We start from the raw sequence: 21,494 nt of genomic DNA on the forward strand, positions 1-21,494 counted from the left end.
TAGAGAATTCCTAAACTGTTTTGAACAGACTAGAAATATGAACAATAAAAGCACTGTTGGTGAGATTTCAGAAGGAAATGGGGAAATGTTAAATGTTATGGGAAATCTGAGGAAAGGGAATTCTTGTTGAAGCTTAGTAGAGCGTTGTTTCATTATATGAAAGCAGAACTTGTATATGAGGAAAATAAACACTTGACAAATAAAACACTCGATAAAGGAAAATAAACACGAAAAGATTTCAAGGAAAATATTAAAGACATAGTCTTATCTCTTCTCGCTGCTCAAAAGAGAATAAAAGAGGAAAGTGATGAATTAATGGAAATTTCGGGATTTGAGGTGTTCAGTCAGAACAATAAGCCAAACTGAAAGTAACAAAGAAGCCTTTACTTACTGCTACAATGAGAACAAAAGGCAAAAAAGGGCACTGGCTTGCCACTGTTCCATTTTTCTCCAGGGAGAAACACCATGGGAGAGAGGTAAGTCGATACATGCCAGTCGAAGGAAATTAACTCAACTGTCAAAGATCTCTGAACAGAAGGCTCCAGGCTATTTCTGAACCCATGGGCTAGGAAGTGGGGAGAGAAAGAAGGGCTAGGAGTAGGATGGTACTAGTTAGAAGTTGAGAAAAATGCCTCAGTTAAAACCTCCATTAATCAAGTCTTAGCAAAGGTAGCTGGAAAATTTCTCTGTTAAGGATCCTAATTAGAAGGTTTTAGAATACAGGCACCTGTATTAGAAATACCACCATGCAGGGCGCCTGGGTGGCTCAGTGGGTTAAGCCGCTGCCTTCGGCTCAGGTCATGATCTCAGAGTCCTGGGATCGAGCCCCGCGTCGGGCTCTCTGCTCAGCGGGGAGCCTGCTTCCTCCTCTCTCTCTGCCTGCCTCTCTGCCTGCCTGTGATCTCTCTGTCAAATAATTAAAATAAAAATCTTTAAAAAGAAAAAAAAAAAGAAATATCACCATGCATATGAGCATGGCTGACCTAAGGAAGGAAGGGGATGCTGAGTCCTTGGCTGAGACTCTCTCTAGAAAACTATAATGCATTGGCCATGCACCAGGCCTTTGAGGCAAAGCCTTTTAATTGCCTGTAGTTGGACTCAACAGGTCCCACATAAAATTTTGGCCTATAGTCAAACTCCTCACAAATTTTTGCTAGTATTTCAGAAAGATTAAAAGATCAGAGTATTCAGTCACAGAATAGGGTATTTGAACCAACCAAGTATGTGCTGTATGAATGAATCCCCCTCAGCCACCTAGCAGAAGATAAAAATAGATATGGGGTTATTTAAGAAAATATCATGAAGGGAACTCTTGTCCAATGGAGTGAATTCCTCTGTCATACACTGGACACCCACAGAATTCTTGAGAATTTTCAATCAGCAGAAACACTGCCATTTGGGACCTGAAAGGACCAAGAAAGTGGAATGAAAAAAGGCTGTTGTACCCCCAAAAGTCCAAAGACAAGAGAGTCTGGTAAAACTACTCAGCCACTAACACATGCTACTTTTCATAAAAAGAAAAGGATGACTCGAAGAGTAGAGCCATGAGCCCAGCTTACAGAGCTGCACCACCGACTCACGGGCATTGAACCCAGCTGGCACAGCTTAATTTTGATAATGCTTAGGACTAGTGATTCATTTTTTTCTATCCATTTTCTCCCATTTTGAAAGTGAATATTGGTAGATACTCCCATTCTTTTCTCACCATGTATTTCAGAAAGAGATAGCTTATCTTCTCATTTTCTGGGTCCACAGATGGAAAAGAATTTTGCTCCAGGATGAATTATACCCAAAGCCTTATCCAGATCTAATTTACATGATTTAGATGATGAAATTTTGGCCTTTCAGCTGATAAGATTAAGATGAGATTTTTGGACTTTGAGTTGATGCTTCAATGGGCTGAGACTTTTTTTGGAGGTCTTGAGGTAACATAAATGCATTTTGAGTGTGGATGGATAATGAACTTTTGGAGCCTAGAGGGCACTGTGTGATAGGAACAATGCTCCACACCTCTACAAAAAATGTTCATATACTAATCCATGGAACATATGAACATGCTAAATTACATAGTAAAGAATTAAGATTGGAGACAGATTTAAGGTAGCTAATCAGCTAACTTAAATTAAAGATACCTTCCTGGTCTACCTACGCAGGTCCCATGTAGTCACAGGATTCTGAAAGCTGTAAGAGGAAGGCAGAAGAAGAGAGTCAGGGGGAAATGTGACTATAGAAGAACAATCACAGAGATGCAAAGTTCCTAGCTTTGAAGACAGAGAAAGGAAAATTCAACTAATTTGGGCAACCTCTGGAAGCTGGAAAAAGCAAAGAAAGGGATTTGTCCCTAGAGCTCCCAGGAAGGAATGCAGCTCTGTCAACACGCTGATTTTAGCCAAATGAGTTCTGTGTACAACTTGTAACCTTCAGAATTGTAAGATAATAAATGTCTGTTCTCTTAAACCATTGTTTGCAGTAATTTGTTACTGCAGTCATAGAAATAGAAAATTAATACACCTAGGATGCTGAAAGGTTTGACGTAAATCAAACAGTATTTGTAATCTAGTCAAAAATGCTACAACCAGAGGGACCTGGGTGGCTCAGTGGGCCAAAGACTCTGCCTTTGGCTCAGGTCATGATCTCAGGGTCCTGGGATCGAGCCCCATATCAGGTTCTCTGCTCAGCAGGGAGACTGCTTCCAGCTCTCTCTCTGCCTGCCTCTCTGCCTACTTGTGATCTCTCTGTCTGTCAAATAAATAAATAAAATCTTTTTTTAAAAATGCTACAACCTAGCATTAACTCAATTTAATGTGTACCTTTTATTTTTTTATGCACTGATTTACCCATTTCAAAAATCCCCCTGAGGTTTTTGTAATTTAATTATAAAAATCAGCTGATGTCTATCTGTTAAATAAAAGCCTAAAATGAATTAAAGTCACAATTAGCACCTCGAGGATATCAAATAATTTTAGGGATTCTATGTAAATATCATTTTTCTCTACTAAGTACCTATGAAACTGCACAGAAGAAAAAAAAGTAATGTAGACTCTTTGAATCTCAAGACGGAATGAGCCTTTAAAGGCTGGAGTCTCTAACAATACTTCTAATGCTTTTCTCTCCTTCTCAGCATCCCTTTGAATTTGTTTCTAGTCTCTTTTGTAATACTCTCTACATTCTGAAGCATCTTATTCTGTCCCTGGATTCATCAAATCAATGCAATTTTTGTTATTGTTACCTATAATTGCCATAATGTTGAAGGTGTGATTAACTGGTGATCCTAATGCCACAAACCTTAACTAAAGTTTTATTTGTAATAGCAGAATAGATGAATTTTAGAACATTTTTGTTCTCTTGGCCTTCCACTCAAGCCTTTTGTATATGATTCTGCCACACAGAAAGTTGGCATTTACTGCTTTTGTCCATCTGTCATAACAAAATTTTGCTGGTTTTAAAATGTGAGAAGACAACTATACTTGAACATAAGTGCCAGCAAAACATAGACGTAATTTTTAACTCTGCATATCATTTCTAGTTTGGGCATTATGAAGTCTGTACCAGATTTGATTTTTAATAGAAAAAAAAAATAAAAGATCTGTTTGAAACTTCATGTCCCACTGGATGCTTTGTACATGTCAAAATTTTGCTTTTATCCTATACTACATTCAACAACGAGAAGAAACTAAATCACTACTGTCTTTGTTAAAGATCTAAATTCCATATAAAGATACTCAAAGCAAATCAGATGATGCATGTGAAAGCGAAAGCAGGACAAGTATGTGAGGATGTTACTTTAGAAATAAAAATATTATTGAGCTTCAGGTAACAATAATCCAAAATATTTTGACCTGAATCATCATTTTGAACAATTATTTTTGAATTATTTGGCAGAGGAGTGATATTTTCAGAATACAACACTTATTTAACACATTAAAGACTAGACTACTTGGCGCTTTTGACTCTACCAGCAATGTAACTGCTGCACAGATAAGATGTTTAAAGATAGACAACACTAGGCAGTTGCTGATGAATAAACTATAATATGCTTAATATTTGTTTTTCCTAATTCTCTAAACTGTGAGAAAAACATTGAATGCTGAAAAAATATCTGTGCTGATAAGATTAGACAAAAATAAGTTAAATACAAAACGCATTAAATATAAAAACAAAGCATGTATTTGGTAGAATATATTTATATAATAAGCACACTTTACATACTAGGAAATTTTTCTAGTATTTTCTTAATTTCTTCAGGGAGGCTAATATATATTAAAGGTAAAAAAATTTTAAAAATTTAAAAAGTGAAAAAATAGACATTTTTCAGTTGAGTATGGTTTTTAGTAAGAAGCAATCTTAATACTTTAATCTTAAACCAAAATAAAAGACACCTATTGGCTGATAAGAAAAAATATTTATATAATCTAAAATGATTAACTTTATTCAATACTTAAATATTTTTAAAAAAACAGTAAATCTTAGCTGCTAAGACTTCCTCACTTTTATGTTAAATTTTCGATATCTGTGACCTCTTTAAAGGATCAGGAAGGATAGGGAAGGGAGTATTTTACTGAGCTTTCAACATCATTTATTCATCTTTGTATTGGAAACATATTCCCACAGTTCATAATCAAAAGAATACCTAAGGGATACAGAAGTTCTTTTTCTCCCTTTTGGAAAATTCATTCAATTCTTTTCCCCAGAGGCAACCAGCAATATCACTTTCTCATGTATCTTTCTAAAGCTAATTTTGCACTTACTAAAACAGAAATCTATTTTTTAACAGTATATCAGTTCATAGAGAATTTGCATTCTTTTCAGTGGCCATGGATATTCAGTTATTAAATGTTATGATTTGCTGTTTGTAATTTATTTAAAAAATCTTTTGCCAAAATTTTGTGATATTTTCAACATGTTATCTCATATAGTTTTTCAAATACTGCTGTGAACTAATTATTTGAATTTTATACATAAGTATTTCAAGACTCAGAGAATTAAGTATTACCTGGTTATGGGTCTAGGATTTTCCAGGCCCACACTCACACAGATAGGGCAGACTCAACCCCATATCTGGCCAATTTCTACCGCACATCATTGTCCATTTCAACATAACATTGTGCCCCATCTTTTTGAAATTTTATTATTTCAACAACCACTTTATATTTTATATAATTTTACATAGTAAAGCTAGAGTTTGTGGCATATGGTAAAACTAAATCAGTTGAATTATGGCAAAACTCAAAATAGTATTCCTCTGCTGTATGTTAAAATTTATGTAGCAGTGCTGGAGAATATGTGGAGAAACCAATACTCTCAAATATTGATGTCAATACTGTGTAAACTATTGCAGCTGAATAAATTTAAAAACAAACAACAAAAACCTCACACATTCCTTTTATCTTATGAAACACATTATTTGATGTTGAACTTCTTATATTACCCTCTATTATATAAAGCTGATTTTTCCTTTCCCTTTACAATCAACAATATGTACAAAATATGCACTCAACTCTCTTTCACCAAAATTCTCTTCCCTCAAATTTTTGATGTAATAAGACAATTTGACTCAATTAAGCTGAATTAATTGTGACTCAGTAATAAATAACTGATCTTCAAATCTACTAGAATTTATACTAATAGAGACAATTGCTAACATCAAACTGAAATATGAAATATTTCAACACTAAAGTACGAGAAAATTATAAACAGAGGTATTTGCAAAGGTCCATTTATTTCTTATGATTATAATTAGGTGTCAGTCTTCTTTAGTTTTCTGCTGAGCTCACAGCTTTCTATCATCTCTGGGAATGACAATAAAAATACCAAATTGAGGATGCCTACATTGTGTGATTGCCATATTGGACACACTGTTTGATCCAGTTGTAATTACCTGTGCTAAACTTGAGCAAATCAGCTTCCCTCTTGATGGAATTTGAAATCTCAAATGGGGAGAAAGAAGTCATCATGTGGCCTCAGAAAAACAAGGCATAAGATATATATATATTGGCTAATACTCTACTAACCATCTATAGTCTTTAATTTCCTAAATCTTAGTTGTTTAATTTTCCTTCTTGTATCTTTCCAAAGGATTACCTCCTCCCCACATTTCTTCGTATTATTATTTACTTTAAGCATTGATTTTTTCTATTTATTTGTTAAAAAATTAATATAAATTATGTACTTCAATACGTTCCATCTTATTCAAGGTACTGAAGAGCATTTCAAAAAAAGCCCCCATAGTTCAACTTTTATTTAACTTACACTCTAGTGAAAGACTGAGTGTAGCAAGAAAAAAGAATATACTATAATTTAATGTAGTAACAAATTCTATAGAGAAAAGATCAAAATAATAATATGTAAAGTAAGTTGAGCAGAAAAGCTATTCTGGATAGGTTGATCAGAAAGAGATGGCATTTCCTCAGACTTCAATGAAGTAAGAAGTGAGACTATAAACCTTAGGGAAGTCTGGAGAAAGACTGTTTTAATCTGGAAAAATAGTATGTTCAAATGTCCTCATGAAGCACTATACCATGGCAGTTAGTAGTAGATAAGAATCAATGCCTGAAATAGTAATAGTAAATTTGTGCAAATTATTGTTTGGCAGTTTAAATTTCTTGATTTAAAAATGAAAACTGTAGTACTCCTGGGGAAACTGTCTGAATAGAAGGATATTAGTCTCATCTTGTCCCACAGATACATCTAGATAATACCCCCATCAGAGTAAATAAACCAGAAAATGACCTGAAGACTGCAGGAACAGACTTCATAACTAAATGCAGAGAAGAGATCACACTGAAGAGAACAGGAAAGGCAGAGATGTGGTCAGAGCTAAAGAAATCTATGGGACTGTTCAGGAGAGAAAGGAAAGTGATGAACACAGAGACAGGAGAGAAACAGACCCCATACAGTTACCCTAGGTATGGGGTACCCAGAAGGTGAAGATGAATCCTATAACATCTGGCTTTGAAAACCCAGAGGAGCCTAGGTTCTTAGGTTCTTACAAGCATATGGCTTAACACCTAAAGCTTAAAGAATCAGCTACTCAGCTCTAGGAAAGCCAGAGGGCTATAGGAAACTGAGACCTCCACCCTTAAACAGAGAGCACAACTAATAGCATTGCTGAAATATAACATGGAAACAACAGTTTGAAAAATGCCTGGGATATATGAGAAGGAGATTTGTTTACTAACCTCAGAGCCATGAGCCAGAGGAAGGAGAAACTTTGGGAGAGCTCTCAAAAAAGTAAGAACCAGTGGGCCATTTCCCATCCCCACCCTCCAGCCAAGATACACAGACACCTTCAGGAATCAGCACAGCCTACACACTCTCCACCTAGATTGATACCAGTGTGCCCCACCCCCATACACTTCTGTGGATCCACCACCTCCAACCTGCTGGCCACCACAGGAATTTCCCTAGGTGGCTGCAGGTCCTCTCCTGCAGCAGATCAATGCCAACCTTGCTGGCACTATGTGCTCTACTCCTGCATTCTCCTGTGGACCTACCCTTCCAATATACCCTTGGCCAGAACCCATCCAAAGTGGTGTCACAAACCTGTGGTTTGCAATAGCCCTGAGAGTGGCCAGTATCATTCCAAAGTGACATGGTCCAGGAAGAGGGGAAGATAACTATACACACCAGTCCAAATGCAGCCTCAGCAATGGGCTAGGAGTAGATATCAGGTCTGACTGCAGATCCTGCACACCAACAAAAGTTGTTTGGGGGCAACACTGGGAAAGTGCCCTACACTTCAGTGCTACTCCATCTCTGGCAAATGCCTGGTCTGACTTGATTTAAAACCAAGGTACCCCAGATTGGCCCACTAACAATGCGAGGATAAAACCCTGCCCACAACAGCCAGAGAGTCATTGTAGATGACTGGACTGAAGGCAAACGTGGCTCAGCCACAGAAGTGGGGTGCATATAACATGCATAGGAGACACCACTGAAGTATCAAGTACTGGTGAACAGGGGACACTGCATGCATGGAACCACAGAAACTCTTCTTCAAAAGGCCACTACTTTAAAGAGCGGGAGACATAGCTGACTTTCCTAACACATAGAAATAGACACAGAGAGTTAGAAAAAATTAGGAGACAGAAGAATATGTCTCAAATGAAAGAAAAGGACAAAGTCACAGCAAGAGGGCTAAACAAAATGGAGAAAAGCAATATGCCTGATATAAAATTTAAAGTAATGGTCATAAAGTTATTCATTACATATGAGAAAAGAGTGGAGGACCAAAGTGAGAGCCTCAACAAAGAAATAAAAAACATAAACAAGAACCAATCAGAGATGTAGAACTCAATAACTGAAAATAAAAATATACTAGATGAAATAAATAGACAGGAAGAAGCAGAAAAAGATATCAGTGACCTGGAGGACATAGTAATGGAAAACAATCAAGCTGAAAAGGAAAGAGAAGAAAAAAAATGTAATAAAAAATGAAAAAAGACAAAGGGAATTCAGAGACACCATCAAGCACAGTAACAGTCACATTATAAGGATCCCAGAAGGAGAAGAGACAGAATAGAGAAGAGAAAACTTATTTGAAGAAATAATAGCTGAAAACTTCCTGAAAATGGGGAAGGAAACAAAAATCCAAATCCAGGAGACACAGAGAGCACCCCCACCGCAAGAAAAAAAAAAATCAACCCAAGGAGGTCCACACCAAGACACATAGTAATTACAATGGTAAAAAGTAATGACAGAGAATTTTAAAGATTTTATTTATTTATTTGATGAAGAGAGATCACAAGTAGGCAGAGAGGCAGGCAGAGAGAGAAGGGGGGGAAGCAGGTTCCCCACTGAGCAGGGAGCCCGATGCAGGGCTCAATCCCAGGACCCTGAGATCATGACCTGAGCCGAAAGCAGAAGCTTTAACCCACTGAGCCATCCAGGTGCCCCTATGACAGAGAATTTTAAAAGTAGCAAGGGAAAAGAAAACAATTATATAAAGGGAAACACCATAAATCTGTCAGCTGATTTTTCAGCAAAAACTTTGTAGGACAGAAAGAAGTGGCATGATATATCCAAAGTCCTAAAAGAAAACATCCTGCAACCAAGAATACTCTATCCAACAAGGCTATCATTTAGAATAGAAGGAAAGATAAAGAGTTTCCCAGATAAACAATAGCTAAAGGAATTCATCACCAGCCCTACACAAAATGTTAGAGGAGATTTTTTGAGTGGAAAGGAAAGACCATAAGTGAGAGTAAGAAACACAGGAAGCATAAAAGCAGTAAAGTTAAATATATCTATAAAATCAGTCAAGGGATTCACAAAATAGAAGTTTGAAAAATATGACAATATACCTAAAATGTGGGGAAAGATGAACAAAAAACGGGTTCAAACCATCAACCATCTACTTAATATAGATTTCTAAGTGCATAAGATGTTATATATAAACCTAATAGTAACCACAAGTCAAAAACCAGTAAAAGATATGTTAAAACTAAAGAAAAAGGAATCTAAGTACTTCACTAAAAAAAGCCAACCATTGTGAGAGAAGAGAGGAACAGAGAACTACAAAAACAACCATACAAATAACAAAATGGCAATAAGTGCATACCTTCAATAATTATTCTGAATGTAAATGGACTAAATACCCCAGTTAAGACATAGGGTCATGGAATGGATGAAAAAGCAAGACCCATCTATATGCTGCCTACAAGAGTCATTCCAGACGCAGGTGAAAACACATTTGTCATGCAAATGGCAATGAAAGGAAAGCCAGGTTAGCAATACTTACATGGGAGAAGATAGACTTTAATACAAAGACTGTAACAAGAGGAAAAGAAAGGCACCAAATAATCATCAAGGGAACAATCCAAGAGTTATAACAATTGTAAATATTTATGCAAGCAACATGGGTGCGATACAAAATAGTAAGGAATTTTATCACCTCATTTACATCAATGGATGGAACATCCAAACAGAAAATCAACAAGGAAACAGTGGTTCTGAATGACAGATTGAATCAGATGAATCTGACAGATATATTTAGAATATTCCAACCTGAAAGAAGAAAATGCACATTCTTTTCAGTGCACATGGAACATTCTCCAGACTAGATCACATTCTAGGCCGAAAAACAAGTCGCAAGAAATTAAAAAAGACTGAAGTGACACCATGCATCTTTTCCAACCACAATAAAATTAGAAGCCAAACACAGAAAAAAATTCAGAAAGACCATGAATACATGGAAATTAAATAACATACTACTGGACAGTGAATGGGTCAACTAAGAAATAAAATAAATTTAAAAGTGCATGGTAACAACTGGTAATGAAAACACAAAACCTTTGGGATGCAGCAGAATTGGTTCTAAGAAGGAAGTTTATAGCAACACAGGCTTACCTCAAGAAGCAAGAAAAAGCTCAAATAACCTAGCTGTACACCTAAATGAGCTTGGGGGGGGGGAGCCTAAAGCCAGCAGAAGGAGGCAAATAATAAAGATTAAAACAGAAATAAATGATATAGAAACTAAAAACAATAGAACAATGAAACCAGGATCTGGGTGTTTGAAAAAAATCAATAAAATTGATAAACCTCTAGCCAGATCAACCAAGGAGGGGAAAAAAAAGAGAGAGAGAGAGAGAGAGAGAGAGAAAGAGAGAAAGGAATCAAATAAATAAAAGAATAAATGAAAGACGAGATATAAAGAGTCAACACCACAGAAATACAAAAAATTATAAGAGAATATTATGAAAAACACTATGGCAACAAATTGGACAACCTAGAAGAAATAGATAAATTCCTAGAAACATACAATCTACTAAAACTGAAACAGGAAGAAATAAGAAATTTGAGCAGACCCGTAACAAGCAAAAAAATTGAATCAGTAATCAAAAACTCCCAAAAATAATAGTCCAAGACACATATTAAAAAGAATTGATACCCATTCTTCTCAAACTGTTCCAAAAAAATAAAAAAAGAAAGAAAGAAAGAAAAGGAAAGAAAACTTCCAAATTCACTCTGCGAGGCCAGCATAACCCTGATACCAAAACCAGATAAAGACACTACAAAAAGAAGAGAATGCAGGCCAATATTTCTGATGAACACAGAGGAAAAATCCTCAAAAAATATTAGCAAACTGAATCCAATAATACATTAAAAAAATCTTTCACCATGATCAAGTGGGATTTATTCCTCAGTTGCAAGGGTGGTTCAATATTAACAAATAAATCAATGTGGTACAACACATTAATAAGAGTAAGGATAAGAACCATACAATCCTCTCGATAGATGCAGAAAAAGCATTTGACAAAGCACAACGTCCATTTACAATAAAAAACCTTCAACAATAAAAGCTTACAATAAAAAAGTAGGCTTAGAGGGAACTAACTTCAATGTAACAAAGGCCACATATGTAAAACTCACAACTAATATCATCCTTAATAGGAAAAATTGGGAGCTTTACCCCTAAGGTCAGGAACAAGACAGAGATGTCCACTCTCACCACTTTTTTTTTTCCTTAAGATTTTATTTATTTATTTGACAGACAGAGATCACAAGTAGGCAGAGAGGCAGGCAGAGAAAGAGGGGGAAGCAGGCTCCCTGCTGAGCAGAGAGCCCAATGCAGGGCTTGATCCCAGGACCCCGAGATCATGACCTGAACTGAAGGCAGAGGCTTAACCCACTGAGCCACCCAGGGGCCTCCGCTCTCACCACTTTTATTCCACAGAGTACTGGAATCCAAGTCATAGCAATCAGACAATAAAAAGAAAGGCATCCAAATCAGTAAGGAAGAAGTAAAACTTATACTATTTGTAGATGACATGATACTATATAAGGAAAACATGGAAGACTCCACCAAAAGCCTGCTAGAACTGGTAAACAAATTCAGTAAAGTCACACAATACAAAATCCATGTACAAAAATTTGTTGCATTTTTATACAAAAATGATGAAGCACCACAAAGAGAAATTAAGAAAATAATTCCATATATAATTGCACCAAAAATAATAAAATACCTAGGAATAAACCTAACCAAAGAGGTGAGACCCTATACTCTGGAAACCAAAAAACTGATAAAAGAAATTGAAGACTATGTAGTGAAAAGAAGGACCATTTGCACCACAACGCTCATAGCAGCAATCGCCACGGTCGCTAAATTGTGGAAAGAACCAAGATGCCCTTCAACAGACGAATGGATAAAGAAGATATGGTCCATATATACAATGGAATATTATCCCTCCATCAGAAAGAAAGGATGAATACCCAACTTTTGTATCAACATGGATGGGACTGGAGGAGATTATGCTGAGTGAAATAAGTCAAGCAGAGAGAGTCAATTATCATTTGGTTTCATTTACTTGTGGAGCATAAGGATAACATGAAGGACATGGGGAGATGGAGAGAAGTAAGTTGGAGGAAATTGGAGGGGAAGACGAACTATGAGAGACTGTGGACTCTGAGAAACAAACTGAGGGTTTTGGAAGACAGAAGGGTGGGGGGTTGGGTGAGCCTGGTGGTGGGTATTAAGGAGGGCACGTATGGAGCACGCATGGAGCACTAGGTGTGGTGTATAAACAATGAATCTTGTAACACTGAAAAGCTAAAATAAAATTAAAAAAAAAAAAGGGAAGAAGAAACTGAAGACAACAGAAAGAAATGGAAAGATACTCCATACTCATGAACTGGAAGAACAGATGTTGTTACAATGTGTATACTACCCAAAGCAGTCTACATATTTAATGAAATCCCTATCAAAATACCAACGGCATTTTTCACAGGGCTAGAATAAACAATCCTCAAATTTACATGGAACCACAAAGGACCCGAAATAGCCCAAACAATCTTGAAAAAGAAAAGCAAAGCTGAAGGCATCACAATTCTGGATTTCAAGCTATACTACAAAGCTGTAGCAATCAAAATACTATGGTATTGGCAAAAAAACAGACATCAATGGAACAGAATAAAAAGCCCAGAAATAAATTCACAATTATGTTGTCAATTAATCTTTGACAATGAAGGAAAGAATATCCAATGGAAAAAAGACAGTTTCTCAACAAATGATGTTGGGAAACTGGACAACTTATGCAAAAGAATGAAATTGGACCATTTTCTTGCACTACACATAAGAGTGAATTCAAAATTGATGAAAGACCTAAATGTGAAGCCTGAAACCATAAAAATTCTAGAAGAGAGCACCAGCAGTAATTTCTCTGACATCAGCTATAGCAACATTTTTTTAGGTATAACTCCTGAGGCAATGGAAGAAAAAGCAAAAATAAACTATTGAGGCTATATCAAAATAAAAAGATTTTGCACAGTAAAGGAAACAATCAGCAAAACTAAAAGACAATCTCCTGAGTGGGAGAAGATATTTGCAAATAACATAATCCAATATGCGGTTAGTATCTAAAATATATAAAGAACTTAACTCACACCAAAAGACCCAAATAAAAATGGGCAGAAGACATGAGTAGATATTTATCCAAAGAAGACATATAGATGGCCACTGGATACATGAAAAGATGATCAAATATCACTCATCATCAGGGAAATGCAAATTAAAACCAAAACGAGAAACCACCTCATACCTGTCAATATAGCTAAAATCAACAACACACACACAAAAAAAAACAGGTGTTGGTGAGGATGTGGAGAAAAAAGAACACCTGTGCATTGTTGGTGGGAATGCAAACTTGTGCAGCCAATGTGGAAAATAGTATGGAGGTTCCTCATAAAATTAAAAATGGAATTACCATATAATCCAGTAATTTTTCTACTGTGTATTTACCCAAAGTGTGAAAACACTAATTTGAGTAGATACACACACCGCTATGTTTACTGCAGTGTGATTTCCAAGCCAAATTATTTCCAGTGTTATTTCCAAGCCAAATTAAGGAAGCAGCTTAAGTGTCCATCATTAGATGAGTAGATTTAAAAAAAAGTGGTGTACATACCACACACACACACATATTACTCAGCCATAAACAAGATTAAAATCTTGCCATTTGCAACAACATGGATGGATCTAGAGTGTAGAATGCTAAGTGAAATAAGCCATCCAGAGAAATACAAATACCATATGATTTCACTCATATGTGGAATTTAACAAAACAAAGAAAAAAAGAAACAAACCAAAAAACAGACTCTTAACTCTAGAGAACAAACAGATGGTTACCAGAGGGGAGGTGGATGGGGGAATGGGTGACATCAGTGAGGGGAGTTAAGAGTACAGTTAGCATGATGGACACTGCAACGCAGAGAACTGCTGAATCACTATACTGTACACCTGAAACTAATATTGCACTGCATGTTAACTACACTGGAATTAAATTAAGAAAAAAAAAAAAGATGACTCTCATTAGTCAGTCTGCTGGCATGTATGAGAAATAACATATTAAATCAGATAGCATATTGTTCCACATATATTTTCATTTCTTCTCTTTGGTCATTATGTTCTCATTTACATTTTGAAGCTGAAGGAAAATCCTAGACTATCATATTATGGAATTGAAAACATCTTAACGGGGTTGTTTGAAACATTAAAAAAAGAAAAACAATGTACAGTTACATTTAAGTTGTTTGAAACAGCTCTTGTTCTTCCTTGTACATCACTGATATAGAAACCTGAGTGAACGAATAATGAATGAATGAAACAAACAGACCTCAATTACCTCAAATATTTCTGGTGTTAGGAGGAACAGAAAAAAAATACACTTTTTAAAAGTCTGATAGAAAGATATAAAATGTCAAAGCAAAAAGTTTAATGTACCAAATTGTAATATATTGTAGTATTGAGTTCAATCATTTAGACAGGTTTATTTTGCAAAGAGAAATTATTTATAAATCTTACTGTTTTGCCATCTGGTGACATAATGTAATGCTTATTTGTGTGATGGCATATTAAAGAAAAGCATTTCCTCAGTATGATGTTTAGGCTTCATAACTGCATTTGAGAGATTATAAATAAATGTGCATTATTTATTTGTAAATGAATTATCTTATGTTTATCTCACCTGACATACCAAAGAAAGAAAGAAAGAAAGGGAGGGAGAAAAACAATAGAAGAATGTATGTTTACCTCCTTCTACTTTCCTGCCTTGTAGAGCTTGATTGCAAAATGAATTATTTTATGCCTGGTTAGAGATCATTGCAGTGCCTTCTCTCCATGGCTTTGCTGTAATTGTGGAATATTAAAGTAATCAGAAGTAGAACATGTTCATTTACATGAAGATGAAGTAAGGCTATTTGCAGTGATGGTTTCTGAGTTTTCTCTGAACACAACTGCGTACTGTACCACAGCCCAGGGCTCTTTTTTTCCTCAAAAGATGGGAGTATTCCCTGAGTTCCAACTTGATATCTGACAAATAGGCAGTAGATGCATTTCTTGGTCACTGCAAATCCTGTCAAGAATAATTGGTTTTGCACTTCTTTTAGCCTTGTATATGGTAAGGAAGTAGTGGCAGTCTTTAATCACATGAAAAAAGGACTAAGACATGAAAGCAATATGTATAGTACTTCTTTAAGCACATTGCCCAAAGATACCTAGTTCTTTCTTCTTTAGATCATAATTTTAACAAAAACAGAAGGCACTGCTAGGTTTGCATGTCTACATTTATTCTGTGTATGTGCAGGCGCGCGCGAGTGGCAAATGTTAGCTGGAAAATGGTAATGAGCACTAATTTAATCTATTTCTTCAGTTGCTGAAATATGAATGATTTTCTCAGTTTTGCTCCACTGCTTCAATTAAATGTTCCTTCCTTTTGCTGTGAAAAATCATTCTAAATTTTTGCAAGAGCTTCACAATTATGGATTTTCATATTTCAGAGGCCAGAGCCAAGTACAATTGACAAACAGTTTTTCAAAGAACACACTTTTCGTCAAGAATAAATAACCTACCATGTCAATTCAAATAGGTCCCAGATCTTAAGATTCTATGAGAAGCTATCTTATAATAGATCAAATATGTGAAGTTCACTGGATATTGCTCACTTTCATGCTTACTACGTGTTTAATGAAATTTCTTTCAAATTTTTGAAATAAGTGTAATGACTGACAAAATCAGAATTGCTTGAGAAGGGGTAAAGAATGCTGCTATTTCTCAATCTGCCACAATTTGTTCAAGGCTTCCCTTGTGAGAAGCAATTTTGATTAAAAAAAAAAAATAAAGAGGAAGAGAGAAAAGAAAAGAAAGAGAGAGGAAGGAGGAAAGAAGGAGAGAAGGCTACATCTTACAATCCTCAGTTTTGGAATGGGCTAATGTTCATGACTTTGCAAATCTCAGTGTAAACTCTTCAACCCAGGATACAGATTGATCATAAAACAGTAGGTGAAAAATTGATGATTTATGTCTTCATGCATGGACTAGTTTGCAGATACCCTTTATTTATCAACCTCAGTCTCTATATTTGATCTCCGAAGCCAGAATTACTAATAAACCGAAGTTATGTGAGTTGACATATGCCTTCATATAGATGATTCATTAGTGACAATGCATCAGTACTCGGAAAATACCATGAAAACAATACTTTAAGGGTTGTGACACTTAAGTAAAATAATCTATATATAATATCTTGCAAAACATATAGTGGGCATTCAGTTGATGATATCTATCCATAATGTCTACCTGGCATTCACTGAGTTGAGAAAACTCACCAGTTCAGCAATGAGGTGCAGACAATTTTCACACAAATCATCTTTAATAAAAATAATTACAATTACCTTAATAAAAAATCAACATTTATGGATTTGAAAGGACTGAGACTACATGTATTAAGCATGAATAAATTAGACTCCATCCTCATAAAGTCCCTATAAAGTTTGTTCTGTAATCCTTTCATGAAATGGTCAGACACCCCACAAAAGGGGGACACATGAGAAGTGCAAAAAAACAAAGTTATTACACTCACAAATCCTAGAAAGACAGTCACTACCTACCAATAGGGGACAGCATAGGAGCAGTGCCAAGGGAGTGGGCTTTCATACCTATGGGTGAAGGACATAAGCAAAAGACATGAGGTGTTTTCATTGGTACATTAGGTCACTGTCAGGCGGGGACAAGGAGAACCCATGACAGGGGCATCCAGCCTTATCACACTGGTGTACCTGGTCACCTGGGTTGTGTGCTTACAAACTGTTGTGGGGATGCTGAGGCAACAGAAAATGTTTTAAGATTTATGGTACCAGATTTAAAAACTGTTATTATCATTACTTTACAGAGGGCAATGGCAAGCCATCACGGAGGCATTCTTTATCACACAGCTAGCAAGCGTTAAAACAGGGATTTGAACCCAAGTTGTCTGATTTTATGTCACTTAGATTTAACCACTTCCCTGGCCTATTCTTGAAGCCAAAGAATATATTTTTTTCAGAAGAAATTACTTATTAATTTACTTTTTAAAAAAAGTTAAATTCTGAGGGGACCAGAATGTGGCAAACTGTGTTGCTTAAATGAAGGGGAGAAGTGTCATGGCTCTTCTGGAAGAAGGAAACGATAAGAGAGAGGAAAGAACGAATCTGAGCAGGAGTTGTGTCAGGAGTCAGCAAGGCCTCACTGTCTCTTTATGCTTCCAAGAGTTCCAGCTCTTCCGTCAAAATATACAACAGTCATGAATGGCTTGGAAAAGAAGACTGTTGGGGGAATCACTAAAGGTTAAGTACCCTTTGGCATCTATATTTAGACATTTGTCTGCCCTTCCCCATCATCTTCTAAGAGCTGGGTCATGCTCTGGACACAGTAAGAATTTTTAACTAGGATTAGCTCCGGGATCATCCCCAGCTCTGCCACTACCTACCTATAGGCACTTGAGCGAGTTACACAATCGATATTTGTCTCAAATTCCTAGCCTTTTTGGCCCTATGAGTTTATAATCTCATAACTAGAATTATTCCTTAAACTTTTCTCTAAAGTGCAAAATATATCATAATGCCTTCTGAAAAAGAAACTCTGCATCACATGATTAAGTTGTTCATGGGCTAAACTAAAAATGTAAACTAATACTGTATTCATACAAACATAAAGTTATATATCTCGATGAAAAGAAATACTTCGGAATCATCTTTCTGCTTTCTTATTTATTTTTGAGTCGTTATTTACTATAGCTCCTGTTTGTCTTTAAGAATCCCCACAACGAGGATACATTTGTTTAAATGAGCATATCCAACTACACAATGGATAGAAACAGCTTAAATCTTATTAACTCTAGTGATTGTTCTCATAACCATTTCAATGGAAAAAGCATGTTGCTGCCAAATATTACCCAATATATATAAGTCTCTCTGGTTGCATAAAAAGATAAAGTAACCCTGTAATATAACATATTCCAAAAATCTGGTGGTTCATGAAGTAAGAAATTATGGGCTTGGGTTTTTATAAAATTTGAAAGGTCACGAGGGTAAGCAGATGGCTAGCTGTAGAATTTATTATGCATTAAGCAATTGTTTTGATGTGCCAGGCAAAGTCCTGGAAGCTTATGAGATTGTAAAATCCAATGACCCTGCTTTAGACTGAGGGTTCAGCTCATGATACACATACCATTTTAGAGATCGCATCTTTCTCTGGTTTATTATCTGTCAGAAACTCACACGATTCCACACCATTCATACCGGGCACTGTAATTTCTACTATTGCTCTTTTTTTAACCTCTTTCTTTTTCATCTTGCTATTTTACGCTTTCTTTTTTACAATATTGCTAAGTTCAGGATAATGAAGTGACAGCTCAGCAATGCTGAATGATTTTCCAGGAACTTTTCAGTACTCCTAAGTAATAAAATTTTAGAAGAGATATAAAGAATTTAGATACTCAGTCTCGCTGAGGACATACTGTCCTCAACGTACATGAATAATTTTATTGCATCAGTTGGAGCTTTTGAACACATAGACACAGTAGGTTTTTTTTTTGCTTGTTTGCTTTCATAAATACAGAAAATGCTTAAAATAAATTATCTTCCTTCAAAAAAAAAAAAAACATCTGCTATGTTAATAGCTGCAAACTCTCTCTCAAATCAGAACAGAACAAAGACAAATATCTTACAAGACTAAAGAAACACTTTCTGGAGGATGTTTTTGGTGTGATGTTAATAAAAGCTTGCCAGTATGCTATGAAAGAATATGTCATGGGGCTCCATTTCAGTTGTCCCTAGTGAATGATGTCTAATAACTAAATATTGACTCAAAACCAGCTTATAACAATTTACCAAACCCCCAAGTTTTAGGAACTATATAGTACTTCTGGTGTTTAAGATCATTACATGAATAATCACAACTCTATTAAATGCACTATTAAAAATTCAAATGGGGGCGCCTGGGTGGCTCAATGGGTTAAAGCCTCTGCCTTCAGCTCAGGTCGTGATCCCAGGGTCCTGGGATCGAGCCCCGCATCGGGCTCTCTGCTCTGCAGGGAGCCTGCTTCCTCCTCTCTCTCTCTGCCTGCCTCTCTGCCTACTTGTGTTCTCTGTCTGTCAAATAAATAAATAAAATCTTAAAAAAAAAATTCAAATGATTCAGAATTCTAATGTAGGGACTAGAATATACTATTGTTTACCATTATATTCATTTTATTAAAGTCACTGAGTTTAAATGCATCTATTATGTAGTGGTAGCTCTAATTTGGGGGCATACTTGAGCAGGAAGTCTTTAGTAAATAATTGATGCCTTTTTTTAAAGATTTATTTATTTTTATTTTGGGGGGGGGCAAAAGGAGAGGGAGAGAGAAATTCAAGCCGATTCCAGGATGCTCATGGAGCTCAAGGACACAGGGCTCAATCCCACGACCCTGAGATCAGACCTGAGCCAAAACCAAGAATCAGTCACTTAACCCACTGCAACACCCAGGTGCCCCCAAACATGGATGTCTTTTAAATTTCTGAGAGACTTTTCTGTTCTCCATGTTTTAGAGAAAACTTCAGTGTCAACATAGAACACCTAAAAGAACATTTTCCACAATAAACCTTCATTTGATATCCTCACTGCAGAGTGTTTTTTTGTTGATTGCTTGGTTGGTTGGTTTTTAGTGTAGAGGACTGCGTTAACAGAGGTTTTTTACCCCTCCTCAGTTCTAAGGGATGTTCATTAAAGATAGCTGGTATTTGACCTAGTAAACACGTTTACCTCCAGGCCAAATTAAGATAACTTTAAGAATTATTTATTTCAGGTCATGGGGGAAATGACTATGATTCAGTAGCAAGCTCTCTGGTTTAGTGAGGCTTCTTGTTTTAGGAAAGGTTTCAATACATGTTGAACTATTTATCAAGGCAGGAACTATGACCATGTGAACATTTTTGAAAGTTTAATACTAAAAAAAAAAAAAATCTGTTGAGTGGGTGAAAGGGTCAGTGTGATAGAAAGCAAAAAGTATTATATGATCCTCAGAACACTGGAGGATGCTCCTGGTAGAAAATGAAACTGTGCAAAACATTTTACCTCTCTACGACTAAGCTAAATCCTCTATTTTAAAAAAAAAAAAAAGAGTTGAAGCTATAGATCATCTCTAAAGTGGGCTGCGATGACATGGCTCCAGTGTGAAGCACTTTTGCTTGAGGACAAATCCGACTCAGTTTTTCATCTGTATCATCCATATCATATCTTCCATGAAGCATTGCTATCAAAACTCAATGAGATATACTTATCAAGTATCTAGTTGAGTGCATGACATCTGGAGGATGTTATGTAAAACTCGCTATTCCTTCAACTTCCCCCTTTTGCCCTGTTTCTCCCATCCTAAGTTTCAGTGATTTATCTCAAGATACTTTATACACAAGTTTACAAAATTTCTTGCAGATAGAGAATTACTATAGTACCAACATTCAACTGAGGGCTTCAAATCAATTCTATATAGAGAAATAACCCAAAATGTAAGCTATCTTTACAAACTTTTAAGAGAAGGAACATAAGGTCAAAATACACTGCAGAAAAATATTGCCTAGAGATGGACATAGACTTAAGTACACACACACACAAAGATTTTTCATCAAATAATATTCTGAGATTCAGTAGAAATGTTAAGTTTTTTGATTATCTGTAGAAATGCAGGCCTCTTAGAAGTGATAGTAGCATTACGTTTATAAATTGGTCCATTACTTAACAAATCCAAAATTCAAACACATTACATTTTAAGTATCTGTAAGAGCTGTTGTATCTAAAAAAACATGAAAGATTGCAAAAGTACATAAAATTCAAAGTCTTTATCAGTGGACATAAAATACATACATTAGGACACCACCCAGTTCAAATGGTTTTGAATATGATGAAAAAAGAAAAAGAAAAAAGTATGTATATACCTTAGGAAGAGAATTTCAAATTCTAGTTCAATGATCAAATTTGGTAAGCGTGGCAGATTTTGTAAATATAAAATAATTAGGTAATGTGTATATTACAAATCTCAGATGTTGGGGTACCTGAATCTCTTCTCTGTGTTATAAAATTATGGATAACATACAACACAGGATTTTTTGTGAACCACCTATATCACCTGCACAAATCTGTTAAATATTCCAGTCAACATTCACGGTCTGTATTTACTTCAAGCATACTGAAAGTCACTCCCAAAATT

The sequence above is a fragment of the Lutra lutra genome, chromosome 3 (genome assembly GCF_902655055.1).
Source record: "Lutra lutra chromosome 3, mLutLut1.2, whole genome shotgun sequence".
Lineage (NCBI taxonomy): Eukaryota > Metazoa > Chordata > Mammalia > Carnivora > Mustelidae > Lutra > Lutra lutra.